The following is a 15,170-nucleotide window of genomic DNA, read 5'->3' as shown; positions in this document are numbered from 1 at the left end:
GAAATTAATGCCAAAGTTTAAACTACTTTATTTCTAAGACATTTTTAAAACAAAATTTTTGTTCGTGTTAGAATTATTAGTTTACACAAGGGTTATAGCAAATTTTTAATCTCTCAAGTCTTGTTGGCTATATTTCGCCCCGTATCTGCAAATCAACCTTGTGAGACCCGACTTGGCTAGTATCTTAATTGAAATTTTAGTGTTATCGCGATACCCTCGATTCTCAAGTCGCATTAAACACGCATATTGCGCGGACACCTCTACCAGCTGCTGTGAAATTACCGTTTTCATTTCGGGAAAAATGACTCGAGTGAGAGATGAAGAAAATGAACACCGTGTAGTTGATGGTAATGAATTATTCAGCTCTCGACTACTCACTGTCAATTGTTGCATCGGGGGATTTTATCAGACTCGTTATTGTCAGATTTGAGATAATTCGGAAATCTGCGTAATTTTGCATCGACGTCGGGACTTTCTTTGTCCCCAAGGAATGCTTTGTTTTATGGCGGTCACTCTGAACGATGTGATTTATTCCCGCAAATTCGTACATTCAAATATTCCAAATCAGATTTAATACAGAATGGTATTTTCATTGTTTGCGTATTTTCACTATTGAGAATGTGTTTCCAAAATACAAAAGCTATTTTGATGTTATTTGCCTAACTCGCAACGCTTTGTAGGCCTGCAAGTGGGTGGTCTGCCAATGCAGGGTTTCCTAACTGTTTTCTTTGCTTTATTCGAATGACAAAACTTGCCTAAAATTGATTGTGCTTTTTGTGTAGCATTAAACTTGAATCATAATATCTACTCTTTTGCATCATAACGTCGTTATTACTTCTCAGGAACTAAAAATTGTAATTACTATTTTTTATTTTCATTTACTGTATTAACGACTGTCTTTATCTATGGGCATATTTTAGCAGCAGCGACAGTTGCAATTTTTATGTGAGGACGAGCTATAAACCTTATTTGAAATCGTAAAGCAAAATTAATGAGTCTCCGAAGAATCGTATCAGAGCTGAAGTAAAAATAATTCGATTTTTAGCTCCGCCTCACCACTTTAGAATTGGTCTCTGACATTAATGCGGTTAAAGGAGTGAGAATTAAATAGGATGGGGCATTTTAGGGCCAATACTTTTTATTTATTTTTAGTATTTTTGAAATAATGAAGTTTGGTGTCGTTGTGAAAATTGGTGGATGCGCCGGGCGAGCGCTGTTTTTAGGCAAATGGGGGTACATTATATTTAAGGGGTTTATGGTACGATATGGATTTTTTCAGATGAGTGCTTTCAGCCAAGTATCGAATTTCCTTCGTCTTGATAAAACGGCCATTCAGCCGTTTTGCATCGTTTAAAGGTTATCTTGTGTCCATCCAAAATCCGTTTATCTAAAGATTGCCAATATATTTTATTCGTACCACGTCGCGTTATACGTTTGGAAGATTGTATTTTTTATTTGTTTCAGGAGTTATCAATGCGATCGTTGTCTGGGGTTATCAGTTGAAGGTGAGTTTGATTTTTCTTCGGGTTATTTTTAATATCAGGTGCGTAACAGGTGGGCAAAAAGACTTTGATATTGCGATTTCAGCGCTGACCTGCCTGTATTTTGCCGGATCGTCTCCACACCAAATACATGTTTTAATACATCGGTTTTTCATGCATTATGCATTATTGATATGGTTTATCGTGCCCCTCGGTCCCGTCCGCGTTCGAACTCGGCGCCGTTTCGTGATTAAGTTAAAAATTCATGCCTGGTTAAACTGCCCGATTCCACGCAACTTATCTTTTATTGCTACGGTTGGACGGATTGTGGTCGCTATTCTCAAAATTCGGAAACATTATGCGCTCGGTTATTGATTGACTCAACGCCCAAACCGTGATAGAGCGGTTTTTCGAGATTTGCTTGTTTAAAACGAATTATCTAAAAGTACACTTGTACCTGTTGACAAGAAATGAAATGTTTTTTGTTGATTTGTTTATAAGAATGGTTGGGACAAAAATGGTGGATGCGCCGGGTGAATTAGTGCGAAGGTTTTAGCAATATTGTGAGTCTGTATAGCGTCGGTGTCTTTGTGTTTGTTTAAAGATGCAATTTAGTAATCGGTGGATAACCTGAAAAGTTTTCTCGCTTTGTACACATCTGGTTTGGGAGCCGCCAAGGGCGTAATAATTATGTTTGAGGCAAGCGAGCAAGCGTCACCTCCGTTTGTAAATAACCGTCGCTAGTTTGTGTTTAAATGGAAATGGTAAATCTCCCCAGGAAATGACGACTGTCGTTACGTTCCTAAAGTCATCACAAGTCTATTATATTATGTGTCTGAGCACATGATAGGTGCGCCACTAACAAGTACTAAATTACTCGGGGAACTACCTTGCTTCTCGACAATTGTCGAAATGGCGATATTTCCGTTTCACCCGACCTGCAACAGAAACTATATTTCGTGTTGTATGAAACATTAATTTCAGGCTTCGAGATAAGTGAAATTCATTCAAAGAACTTTGCGCCGCTTTGTGCTGCAGAAACACAATTTTATCTCATGTGGAATTGTTACCAACATCTTAAAAGCATTTTGTTCCGGCTTCAGAACGTTTATGCTTTGCCAGAATTCAGCGACGGCCAAAAATGGCACAGATCGATTTTGTGTTCCAAATTGTAGCACTCTATTTCGATAATTCATTAAGTTTTACAATGACAATGCAAGCTTTGTCGTCTAAATTATTTATGTTTTTTTGGTATGAATGAATTATACTAGCGACGTTTTTGAACCGAAAGAGACGTCCCGATGTAATATTTATTTAACTCACTGGGTTAGGTTGAGATAAAACTGTTTGCCACTTTTTTAAAATTCCAATAGAATTATAATTTAACTTTTTTAATAAACCTCGTTTCTTATTAGCTTAACGTGTAATCTCGATTGCTTTGAACTTTTTTAAAGTCAACAATAAGCTCTAATTGGGTAAAGTTAAAACAAATTTCACTAAATGCGCTTGTGGAAGAAAAGCAATAGGGAAATGATCTGCTCTTATAATATTGATTATGGTAATCAATTACTTGATTTGAATATTTTAAAAAAGAAACTCATTGTTGTAAGGACCCGTTTAATTTACTTATTTACGAATTGGCTATTATGAATTATTTGCTACACAACAAAGTTTCATGAGTAATGGAATAGTAGAAGCAATTTGCCGCAGTTGAAGGGTTGGGGCAATTTGGCCAATGGGAAGGTGCTGTGGTAAATATCTCCCTAATTCACTTCACCGAATTGGGATCAGTTCTCTAACTAATGAATTAGAAGATTCGAATTTTAAAAATAAAATTTGTAAAAGCAGAACTACGAGTTTTTTATATTCATGGGATTGTTATTATTTTGTCTCAAGGGGGAGCAGGAAATTTTGTGTGGGAAAAACTGTTGCTGCAGTGCAATAAAAATTTCCATAACTGTAAATGCAATGATATTTTTTGTAAGGGGAAGAATTGATACTTTCAATTCAAGAAATAGGGGGAAAATGATATATATTTTGTATGCATTACGTATTTCTTTCGGCTGAGGGGAAGTCAATAATTGAATTTTTTTCCATGTTATTACGCCAATTAAGTTATAATAGAGAGTTTTTACTTTACTGATTGCTGATAACCATATTCCACACTAATTAATTTCAATGATTTACAAACGTTTTTATGTGTATGTGGGTTTATTAAATATACAAACATACAAATTACTGTTTTTATAACTTGGTTAATGGAAAAGTTAACTAATTTGACTAATGGAATGAAAAAACTGTCTTTTATGTTTATTTTTCAGTAAGGTGGGGAGGTCGGCCATACTCTTGACTTGTCGTATTTATCATTTTTGCATGTAATTAGAATACATGGAATGTTAATTTATAATGATTACAATAATTATAAGTCTGGTGCCGAGACTCATTTACGTAAAACTTGTGAAGTTTTGAGTGCATTCCACTAAATAAGCTGTAACGCAACGAGAGCGAACTTTTAATGTTCTCTTACCACACTATTATCATTGCTGTAATTGCAATAACAATACTTTGTGGAACTGTAGCTGTACTCATATTGTATTACGAATTTTGAGCACTATGTGGTGGTTGTAATTAACCTCTGTTTAATCATTTTATTTGCAATTTGAGTTGAGTGAGTGAGTGTCTTTGAATATTGGAGTGTTTTGTTCAGGTATTAATTTTAATTATGGTTAGTTGATGAATCGCGCTGTCTAAAATGTGAAATGGTTTCGATCGTAGTTAGATGTGCATCCACCCTGTAGGGTCAACCGAGTTCAAACACTACAATGAGGGTCAATTAAAAGTTCTTCTCATTTAAATGAGCCAACTCTAGAAAGATGATGTAAGCCTCGAACGTGCTTCGCTGGTAATTTTCTTAAGGTTTATGTTTGTCGTGCGGTAATTTGTTGTAGCCGTTTCGCACTTTTTCCACCCCATTGAGTATTTCTTTTTATGATGATTTCGCGTCGTGTCGCGGCCTCTTTCGGTTTATTAACTTCGCATTACCTTTAGTGGTTGTATTTTGAAATTTTACGATCGTTGGGAAATTCGTGGCCTTGTTCTTTCTGCATGTGCACTCCACTTTGATTACGCGGTAAACGGTGTTCAGTTAGTCGTTTGTAAATAAAGGAAATAAAGTGCGGGTTCCGGAAAAGCAGTTTTCTCGAGTGGGGGTCGGCGCTTTTGCGAGGTCCGAGGTCTCTCCGGAATCGCCCGGAATTGCCGGCTTGACCGAGAATTTGATGAGCGAGATTTCAGTCGGAGATACGGACCTAATATAGAACACTGCCGGGAATAAACATGAAAGAATGAACTTTTCCAACTTTGCCATTTCTCAAACTCTTCCTCAATAATATGTTTAGATAATGTCTTCTGCCCGACGCACCTAATCCACAGCTTTTTGATTTATTGCCCTGACGTGGACAAATTGCGCCAAATCTTTCCAACTTTGCTACAGATCAATCCGGGAAACACCGAATTTTAATAACGTCGACATCTTTATAAACATTCGGGAAAGTTTTTTCATCACGGAACTCGAAACTTTTATTAAGATTTATTTTCGGATTTGTATCAATAATGGGGCCTGGCTCTGTTCAAGTTCTCATCCCATCCGAGACTAAATAGAATATATTTGCTATGCAATTATTGCAGTAAATAACTAATAACGCAAGGCAAACAACCTCATATTTAGCAGAGCACGTAATTGACACAGAAATTAAAGGCAAACAGATCTCGAAATTGATCAGTAGCTCCCACACTCGTTAATTACAGGGAGGATAATGCATTACTGCACGTGGTAATTATTTATTATCACTTTTAGCATAATTAAGTATTTCAAACTACGACATGAAAATTACAAAAAATTCTCGCTTGTCTTGTAGACCGATTTTTTATCGATTATTACTCAGATTAAAAGAAGTAAAAAATAGATAGTACAGCCATTTACAATAAATCGGATAGGAAATGGTGCGTCGTAAATTATCGAAGACTATTAATGCCTGGAATGAACTGTAGACGTGATTTTTAGAACACCGCTTTTGTAAGAACTAAAGTGAGTTGAGATATAGCCAGATTCTCTCTGTTCACTATTTTAGACTTTGTAGGTAAGTGCCGGCAAAAGCGGTCATTCTAAGGCAGTGCTCACTCGCTTGGAATCTCATTCAAATTGAAATTTCTAATTTAATCCGAATGTAGACACTCGAAAAACTATTTTTCAAAGTTGCTTTGTATCGTCTGCACCTTTTGAAGTGGTGAAATACCAACACAATTTCACTTAATAGTCTGTTCTAATCCTAATTCCGTTTTAAGATTTTTTTCCAAAAACGTGACGTCTTTCCTAATTAATTTATAACTACTTTATAGTAAAATGTGTTTGAGCTGTCATTTTTTGCCTTTTCTTTTACCCATGATCGATACACTTAGACAGCACATCATTCTGTATGTTTTTAGTAGCACTCTAATATTCCACTTACGTCATGGAAGTGACGTTTTCATGCATTTTTTAGCACCGAGCGAGCGAATCTGTACAAGAAGTGTGATTTCCATTTTTAAATTGTCTTCCGGAATCGTTGAATTTTTTCATTGCGTGTTTGGGGTCGATGGAGACAGAAAGCTCTTGTGTTATTTTTGATAGAGAAATCGTTTGGCAAGTCATTCGGCGGTCGATAATGCTTTTAGTTCGTAATCAACAGTCCCGATATATGGTCCAGGCCGAGCGATATACGATATCGTCCGCATGGGCCAACGTTTTTAAGCTCTGGCTGCCGGACAACAGCAATTCCATTAAAGCCGGCACAAAACAACCTATTAGTGTGGCAAAATGTCGCCCATTTTGATGAGATAAAGCGGCCTTGACACTGTGCTTTTCCATTAATTTCGCGTTGTGGACCCCCGTCTTGATAGCGTTTTATGGTGATGCTTTATTGGGATTGGATCACATATTTTTACGGCCATATTGCGACATCGGGCACCTCTGTAATTAGATAGGCCATGGGAGGGCGCTTTCGATTTTATAACCTCTGATAATAAATATACGAGGCTTATATCAGCGTCGTTTAAAAATAAAGTGGATGGACTAGATGTAGAGCCTTGAATGATTGATTCGAGGTGTGGGGTGGTTCCGGGTGTATCGAACATCTGTCGGGGTAATCTCAGACAGAAAATTGATCATTGTGTTTGTTTCATGCTTCATTTGTATTTATGAAAACACGTGTAGACACGGGAAGAATGCCGAGTGAAAAAACAACTTCCGAATTGAAATCACGTAGTTGTAATTGTCTTCAAGAGATGTTTATAAAAAACCCTGCTTTGATTAATTTTCATAGATAGTTGTTACACTCGGCACGTTTCTCTAATCAGTGAAATGTATTTACTGAATCTGACATGATGACATGATTGATTATATTTCCTCCTCATGTTTCGCTCATATTAATTAGCAAATATTAATTATTTCTGGATAAATATCTTGCGACCGAGTCGCCAAGAGACGATTCGACGGTTACCACGGCGTGATTTCCCCCTTGAAACTTTTCAGCGGGGCGTAATACTAGAAAAAATTCTTAATTAATTTTACAGTTGTTGTTTAGGAAGTTTAGCCGAGACTCGTGAAAGCAGATACTTAATAAAAAAGTTTCGTTAAAAACACGCCGCGGTTCGTTTTATATTTATTGTCTCAACTAACCCCCGAAACTGATTAAAAACGAATTTTTTCCGGAATTTCCTGGGAAACAATCGTCACGCTAACTGGTGGTCGGTTGTAAAAATAGGTGAAAAAGCTCACACTATTCAAGTATTCACCTCGACCCCTTTAACAGTCTAGCCACGTCAACTGACGGTGCCGTTTGTGGGGAAATTCAAGTGGCGTGTTTACGTGAATTCCGACGAATTTCCTTCAATAATTACGTGAACTGGACGGGATGCACTGACCACTCGGGGGTGAATCGACTTACGGTCTTTGCTCTTTTGCTCGGAAAAATGTACGGATTTTTGCAGTTATTCTCGACTCAGTTTCTTCAAGCTTTTAAGAATGGGACAAGATGCAAAAGGCGGTGAGCTTCAAGCGTTCTTGTTTATGGCGAAAAGCCTTCTAAGGGTGCACCTTTCTCACTTTATACAGGCTGTTTCGTCTAAACCCCACATTAGAAGTATTGAAAGTTCTAATAAAGATATTTATCTAAAAGTTAGTACTCAGTCATAATCCGTTAAGTTCTGCTCAATGAAAATATTTTCAAGATGGCAGCACTTTCGGTTATACCGGAAGTCGCTTTTAACTTTATTATTTTAAATGGAAAGCTATGTTTTTACTGCGTTTTTGGATTAGTTGAGTTATTTTAAGGGAGTTTTTATCAGCTTTCTCTGTAGCTAAATTTAACCGTTTTTGAGATATTTAGGATTTTTAAAAAATTTTTGGATTTACGCTTGTCACTTGAAAAATTGGTAACTCTCTTAGTTTTAGATATTTGGAAATCATATTTAGAGAATTAAAAAAGAAGGCCTATATCTGCTCTTTAATTTGTTCAAAATTGAGAATGTAGTTAATATACCCAAAAATTTTAAGGTTAAGTTTGGACAATTTCAAGTACCTATAACTTAATTTTTTCAAATGGGATGTCCCAATTTTTTTTACTAGATGGAGGATAATTTTATTCTGCATCCATCTGTATTATTATTCCCTATACCTATCTGTGATAATTTTCAATAATTTTTGTGTCATTGTAGGAAATTTTTTACAAACCACAATTATTTTTTAATGTGGGGTTTAGACAGGACAGCCTGTAGTTTTCTATCTTCTTTTGAGGAAAAATATTAATGTAAAATTTAGCCGCTGGACGAGTTATTTTCAATAAACAAGCAATTTATTCGGTAATATAACGTATTTTTAATGCAAAACAAACACTTTGGATATCAGTGTGTCGAATCTCGCCGTGTGATTGTGTGGGGCGATAAGTTAGCGTTGACCTTCCCCATTTGCGTTGGGCTTTTAGGGGAACGGTTTCGGTATCGGTTATTCGTTTTTATATTTGAGTTAAAATTGGTCCTGACAGAAGTCGTACATACAATAGTTCCCGTATTTGCGTCACGTATTTTTTTCCGTATTCATAAATATTGCAGGCGTCGTAAAGTGACGCTCGTAAGCGGGCGTTTTTATTGCTTTCGCTAAAAATTTCAATGTCCTGATGTCCGCGTTGTTATCCTGATCTGGTTTGAGGCCGTGCTTTGTGGTTTATGTTTCCCCACCTGGAGTTTTCGTACAGTGCCAGGTGTGTGCATTACCATTCTCCCATTCGGAAGTTTCTGTATCTATCGATTTTCATAACGTTGGGGGCTTCTATTGTTGCCGCGGCTCCCCGTAATTAAACAGGAATTTGTAAATAAATGCGATAAAAGGTGGTGTGAGATGAATGAGCGTAATTTGTTGCAGTTTGGAGGAAATATTATTTGAAAATTACACTCGAAGCATAATTTTCCGATTACGAATTTATGATGGTCTGTTTTGTAGCGAAACTCGTTATATCCGTAATTTCGTTACGGATAATGCTAATTTGTTTGTTTATGAGACTGTTTGCAGCAATGACTGCACAAAATACGATATTTAAATCGGGCCTGCAGATAATTATTCAAAATAGGGTTTACTGCTGTTCGTGATGGTTAATGACTGGGGTTTTGACAAGGAAGTCGGCCATTTCCCGTTGTTTTTTTTGTGATTTCTTGTTTTTACTATTAATGAAATTTGCTTTTCGGAGACATCTATTTGGCAGTTCACGCACAAACCGAATGATAAATATCGAGATGACTTTTGTTTCCTCCCCTTCCATTCCGCACAGCAAGCCCATAAATAAAATTCGGGTCGAATGTATGTATCTTCCACCTCAAGCGGAAATTTGTCCCTTCACCCGAGTGCCATATGGTCTCAACGCGTCCTCTTCTCATCCATAAATCAGGCAACTCTCTATGGCCGGCAATTAAACCAAATCAAGCGCCACTTCCTATAAGGATTTTTCTCAATTATGTATAAATAATTTATTTTCATTTTCCCGTTCCGTGCTGTTTAGCCATTATTTATTTTCATACACATCCGACGTTAAATTTATCGCAAGGTAAGCGTTTCTGCAAGGGACGAGACTATGTATAAACCGCGGGGCTAACATTCGATGCGAATAATTTTTGCGCAATTTTTTCGAGCCGCGCTGTGCTGTTGAGATATGCAAAGCAGTCGTGCTTTTTTGCTTCGGGCTTTATATTTACTTGCCCCGTTTCTACCTGGATATTTCGCATTATGAAGTAGCTGCCGGGAAGGGATATTAAAGATGCATCGATAGGAGAGCTGGGCGGCAAATTGCAACAAAGGCCGCCTTTCAGACCCAGGAAGGGCCCTTATATTGCCCACTTTTCACCAGCATGTTTCCTTCTTCGCTTTATTTTTTTTATTGAAAATTTTTGATGCTTGTTTTTAATTAAAATTAATGTGGAAACTCTATTTCTCTGCGTTTTAGCACCGAATTTGCAAGCTTGTGATCATACAAGAGTAATTAGTAAAATTACTGTTGGATCTAAACGTTTTAAAGCAGTCAGTCTCTTTATCATAATGACGGCATCACTTAGGATTGTGTTTTGTGTAATGATGACGTATTCATTAATTAAAATAGGGGCGTCACTTAAACACAAATTTTAACGGGACGCAAATTTTAATTACTAGAACAGATGGTTAGAAACAGTGACGGCTCGTGAGTTCAAAACTAGGTGGAGAACTAATATAAAATTCACAGAGCAAATTATATTTTTTGCAGCTCCAACATTTCGTTTTTAAAAGCTTTTATTTAACTTGCTTTGTTGTCTGTCTGTCTGTTTCATATCTTCGGAGCCAAATTTGAAAGAGTGCCCGTTGTCCCAATGAATTGAAATTTTGCATACTTACGTAATCTGCGTGACAATGCAATGCTATGTGGTTAAATACCCCCCAAAGGTGTTATAATAATACGGCGAAACTAAATCTCAGAGAAAAAAACGCTTAGAATAAGTCAAGGCTAAAAAGCAATAAATAAATAAAAATAAAGAAATGTTTTTTTATAAATAAGCTTTTATTTAAAAGATGCACTAAAAAGTAAAAACATAATGTTTTTCTATCAGAGGGGAATATTTTTGCTTACAAATTACGATTTTAAAATTTATAAAAGCTTCGGGGACGATCATATTCATAAGTCGTAAGTCATAACAGTACTGCATTACAGAATTGCTTTCTTAAATTAAACACTGTTCCCAAAGTTTTTATAAATTTTAAAATCTTAATTTGTAAGCAAAAATATTCTCTTCTGATAGAAAAACATTTTTTTAATTTTTTTTATTTAGATTAATTTTGTTTGTGACCAAATTAGATCATATCTGTATGAATAACTCGTTTTTGAGCCAAATAGTGTTTAAAGATGCCGAAAAATTATGCAGACTGAACCAAAAATAACGCACAAAATTCATGTCTTTGTTATGAGTTATTTTTACGAGTTAATTTAATTTTTTTGAATGCTACATTCTGATACCATACTGACATTTCTGACGTCACTTGTTTTTGGGTAAATACGTTGTTTTTAATTTTTTTAAATGACAACTGACATTTTGAATTTGGCTTTTAGGTAGTACACATTTTTATCTTTTTGGTAAGTACATTATTTAATTAGAAATCGCGATTTTCTTAGGTGCTCGATAAGGTTGCCTGATCCTGTATAAAAAAATCAAAAAAATTAAGCAAACAAATTCAAAACAAGAAGAAAATAAAATAAAATAAATAGGAAAAAATTATTAGAGTATTACACAAAGAACTTTATTTTTTTTCATTCTTGCTTTGTTTGATTGTTTTTTGTTATTTTTTTGTGTTTAGAAGTCATATTATGTGTTTTTATTCTAATTATAATACACAAAAATATATAAAAAACAATTGCTGCTTATAAAATAAATCAGGAACTAAAAGATAAATTTCATTATTGTTAATTGTCAATATTTTATAGTTTATTTGTTTTTTTATATTACGCTGTGTATTAGGTATTTACTCTATATTTATCTAACGCACCCCTACTTGACCGAAATATTTGTTTGGATAATGTGGTTTTGACTTCTCGACTCAGTGAAATCGAAACTGTGTTACCAAAGTGAATAATGTCTCCCACACAAGAAAACCCATTTATTCGGCCTTAAACCCACAAGAAATTGACATTTTATCAGATAAATTCGCAGTAATTCCGACTTGTTTGATCTACGTAAAGTCGTTTAGTATTTGTCGATTTTTTCGGGTAAAAAATCCAATTGATCTAACATTTTCTTCTCGGTCTTGACACAACTCGATTTGTGATATCTGTTATTAATCCCGATCTAAGTGAATAAAAATGTCTTTCTTGCCCAAAAAACTCTTATAATTTATGAAAGTGTGGGCCAGTTCCACAAAGTGAAAGCCCGTCACGAGTCGTCCCAACTTAATCAGTCTCCTGGAATTTTTTGTGGTTGGCTATTTAATGCATGTCGACATGGATCCAGCTTGGAAAAAAGATAATTAATCGCCTCTTGGCGATCGGCCTAAACTGATTTCTCATTGGTAATTTAGCGCTTTCGCAGTGTTGGAGGAAACTACATTACCGGTCTGGATTTCGGTAGTGATAAGAGCCCCGAATCGGAAGAATCTGTTAATGATTAAGTATGACAAAGTTGCTGATACGAGAAACTTATTTACGAAATTTACGACGCTGGCGACCTTTTGAACTGAGCTAACACGTAGCCAATCTCGTGTAATATCGTAGGCCTTTGAAGCTTTCTGTCTCGAGATTATTACCGACTTGTACCTGGCGTTCCGCGTCTTTTAACTATCTGTCAGAGGCGCTTGAAGGGCTTATCCCGTCGCTGTCGCTACTCATTTTCGGATAACTCGAATATGAAGCGTGCCTTAATAATTTCAGTATGCGTGAAGAATTTGATTAGCTCGGCTACGTGCCAGATTCACAAAGCAAAGCTTGGGGAGTTATTCCGGATACGCATACGGAGCTATTTTGCGTTTGGGGTAAACTCACTTTTCTATCAAATAGAAAAATGTTCCGGAAGTGGCTGAAGAGTCATTTTTGCGAGGGGCTAAGGCCGGGAAACCTCTATTTCAACCCTGGCGACATAAAAGTAAACAGATTTAAAAACAAGTCAACAACTTAATGAAACGTATCCATTTTCATGTGTGATGAAGCGGCGCTCGGTTGGCTTTCGACGACATTTTAAAAGGATTAGTGGCAAGAGCGGCTCCGGATTATTGTTTTCTGTTACAAATAGCTCGAATCTTAGATGACAGGTAGGAGCAAACACACGGGGAGCCCAAGGATTATGCGCATTTAATTAATAACCACATTTTCATAACAATTTGTGCTTGAATGGCGGAAAACGGATTCCGAAATGGTAATGAGCGCTGATTGTTTGAACCAATTACGGTTACAATAAGATTGTTATTTTTGGTCCTAAGCAAAACATGGAAGGGCTGTTTAATCTATAAAAATTAACAAAGCCTTGCAAAATTGGATTTAAAAACGTGCAGCTTCAGCATTGCGCAAATTACCGAGTTTGTGAAACTCGAATTAAAGTAGGGGGGGTATTTAATTATTCTTAATTGTACGGCATATGTATTAAAATGAGGCCGAGGGGAAAATTTCGGATAGCGACACAAGATAAACGACTATTGTGGTTCCAACCATTTTCACTGTGATAGAGATGTTGATTTTTCTCAGCGGATGTATAAATGAGACCCGGCTGCCTATAAATGGCCTAATATCATCGGAATCGAACCGAAATTGCTATAGATTGTTTCTGGCTAATAATGCTACCCTAAATTTCAACCTAACAGGGCTACACACATTAATCTATACGACCGGCCATAATAAATGTAAATACGATCCTTGTGAAATATTCATGAAATTTGGTGCATTTCTCTCACTTTTATTGTTCTTTTGCCAGTTTTGTCGATGGTGCTATTTGTTCAACGTCATGATCATTTTAAAATCCAAAATCAATATTTGTTTTAAAATTTTGGATCGCCACAACTGTAAATATGATGGGAGTGCATCCAGTAATCTGCAAATTAAATCAGATTCGGAAAACCGGAAAGATTCGTCATAATTATAGCTTTGGGGGTTCCCCGTTTTTGCAAAAGCTAAAAACAAGCGACCTCCAAGGAATTTAATATAATTTAGTTCACGATAGCTAAGTTAATGTTAAATCAATATCTATTAAACTCTAAATCGAACGTTGACGAAGAATATATAATGGGGTATAAATATTTATCAAAAGTAATCTATTTGATTAATATTGCGCTTCTTTGAATAAAATGGAAAGTATTGTGTTGAAACAATTAGTTTTGTTCGCCTCGATCAGATTATAGATTAACCGTAATTTCAGTTTAATTATTAACTAAAGTGAATTCTTCGTTATTACTCGTAACAATCACTAAATTGTGGCACAAATTCGCTGTCGTGTTTGTGACAGTCCGTCTATGCCACCAGGCATTATTAATTTCCGGCATTGTGACCGGCTAATAACGCCAATACACATACCGACGACTCAGCTTCGACGCTTTAACATCCCCCAAATACAATCGTCCCCAAGCTAGGACTCTGTACACGACACATAAATTAATAAATGCCTGTTCGGACATGATAGCGCAATTTCACGATGGCACATTATACTTGTTACGGCTCCAAATTACTGTTATATATTCGAATTCGGCTATTAGGCCCTCTTTGTACAATCAGACCAATTTTCGTCTTGGACCAAATAATAAACGGTAGTAAATGCAATGTTCGATTTTAATCCTTTTGAAATACGTTGCTGGGGGCATGGGGCTTTTTCAAATCGGATTACGAGATTACCTGACCGCTTGTTACGCCATTGAGGTTCACTCGTGATACAAATTGTTTTTCACATCTAATATACTTCACCAGGTCAAGTGAAGTTCATTGCGTGAGTCAGATAAATGTTAACTCGGATTAATTCCTTCACGAGTGGGCATTTTTTGCCCGGTTTAAACAGCAACGGGAATTGGGAGTAAATTACGAAAAATGTTATTACGCGAAATGGAATTTTGCCGGGAATTACGAGAACAAAAATTAAAGGAACAGGTGGAATGGATTGACATCCTGCGTTTAAGCAGAACATAATGCGAAAAAGAATTCCAAATTAATCTAGTTAAAGGGATTTTTGAAGCACTTGTCCTTTATTCCGTTGGTGCTATGCTTGAAATTGATCAGGAAGTACGGCTTTGTAATAATTTTGAGGCCCTCTTTACGATGAAATAAGACTTTTTGTACCAGATGCTTTAGGTTCATTGAGATCGGCGCTTGAAAATTGGAGAAAAGTGAAAATTGGAACACTTTTTAAAGGCTTTATCCAACTTTTTTTATAATTTCCGAGTCAAATTTGAGAGGGTTCGTGTTATCCAAATGAATTGAAATTTTGCATACTTACGTAACCAGCTTAAGAATGCAGTTCTATATAGTTAATTGCCCTTTACAGGGATTAAATAAGGTGTTAAAGTTTTAGTTTAGATAAAAAGGATGTTCTATTTGTACATACCGCAACTTATACCAACATAACGGTCAGTGTACACGGTATCTTGGACATATTATGACGTGACGGTGTCTGTGT

The 15,170-nt window shown here is 36.1% G+C and overlaps 1 protein-coding gene across 6 annotated transcripts in view; it reads left to right on the top strand.

Moving 5' to 3' along the window:
• The window catches only part of kek5 (kekkon 5), a 176,315-nt gene that overhangs the window by 49,087 nt on the left and 112,058 nt on the right, over positions 1-15,170 (top strand). For 4 of the 6 annotated variants that reach the window (XM_064358672.1, XM_015979390.2, XM_064358670.1 and 1 more), the window contains exon 2: positions 1,465-1,505. The exons of 1 other annotated variant lie outside the window; for it this stretch is intronic. The gene's annotated coding sequence lies outside the window, so the exon portion shown is untranslated. Of the gene's footprint in view, positions 1-1,464; positions 1,506-15,170 lie in introns of those variants that run through there. One more of the 6 variants, XM_064358677.1, reaches the window with a different exon arrangement.

Source organism: Tribolium castaneum, chromosome 9 (genome assembly GCF_031307605.1).
Source record: "Tribolium castaneum strain GA2 chromosome 9, icTriCast1.1, whole genome shotgun sequence".
In the NCBI taxonomy this organism is placed as follows: domain Eukaryota; kingdom Metazoa; phylum Arthropoda; class Insecta; order Coleoptera; family Tenebrionidae; genus Tribolium; species Tribolium castaneum.
This window is presented reverse-complemented; position numbering and strand designations above follow the sequence as displayed.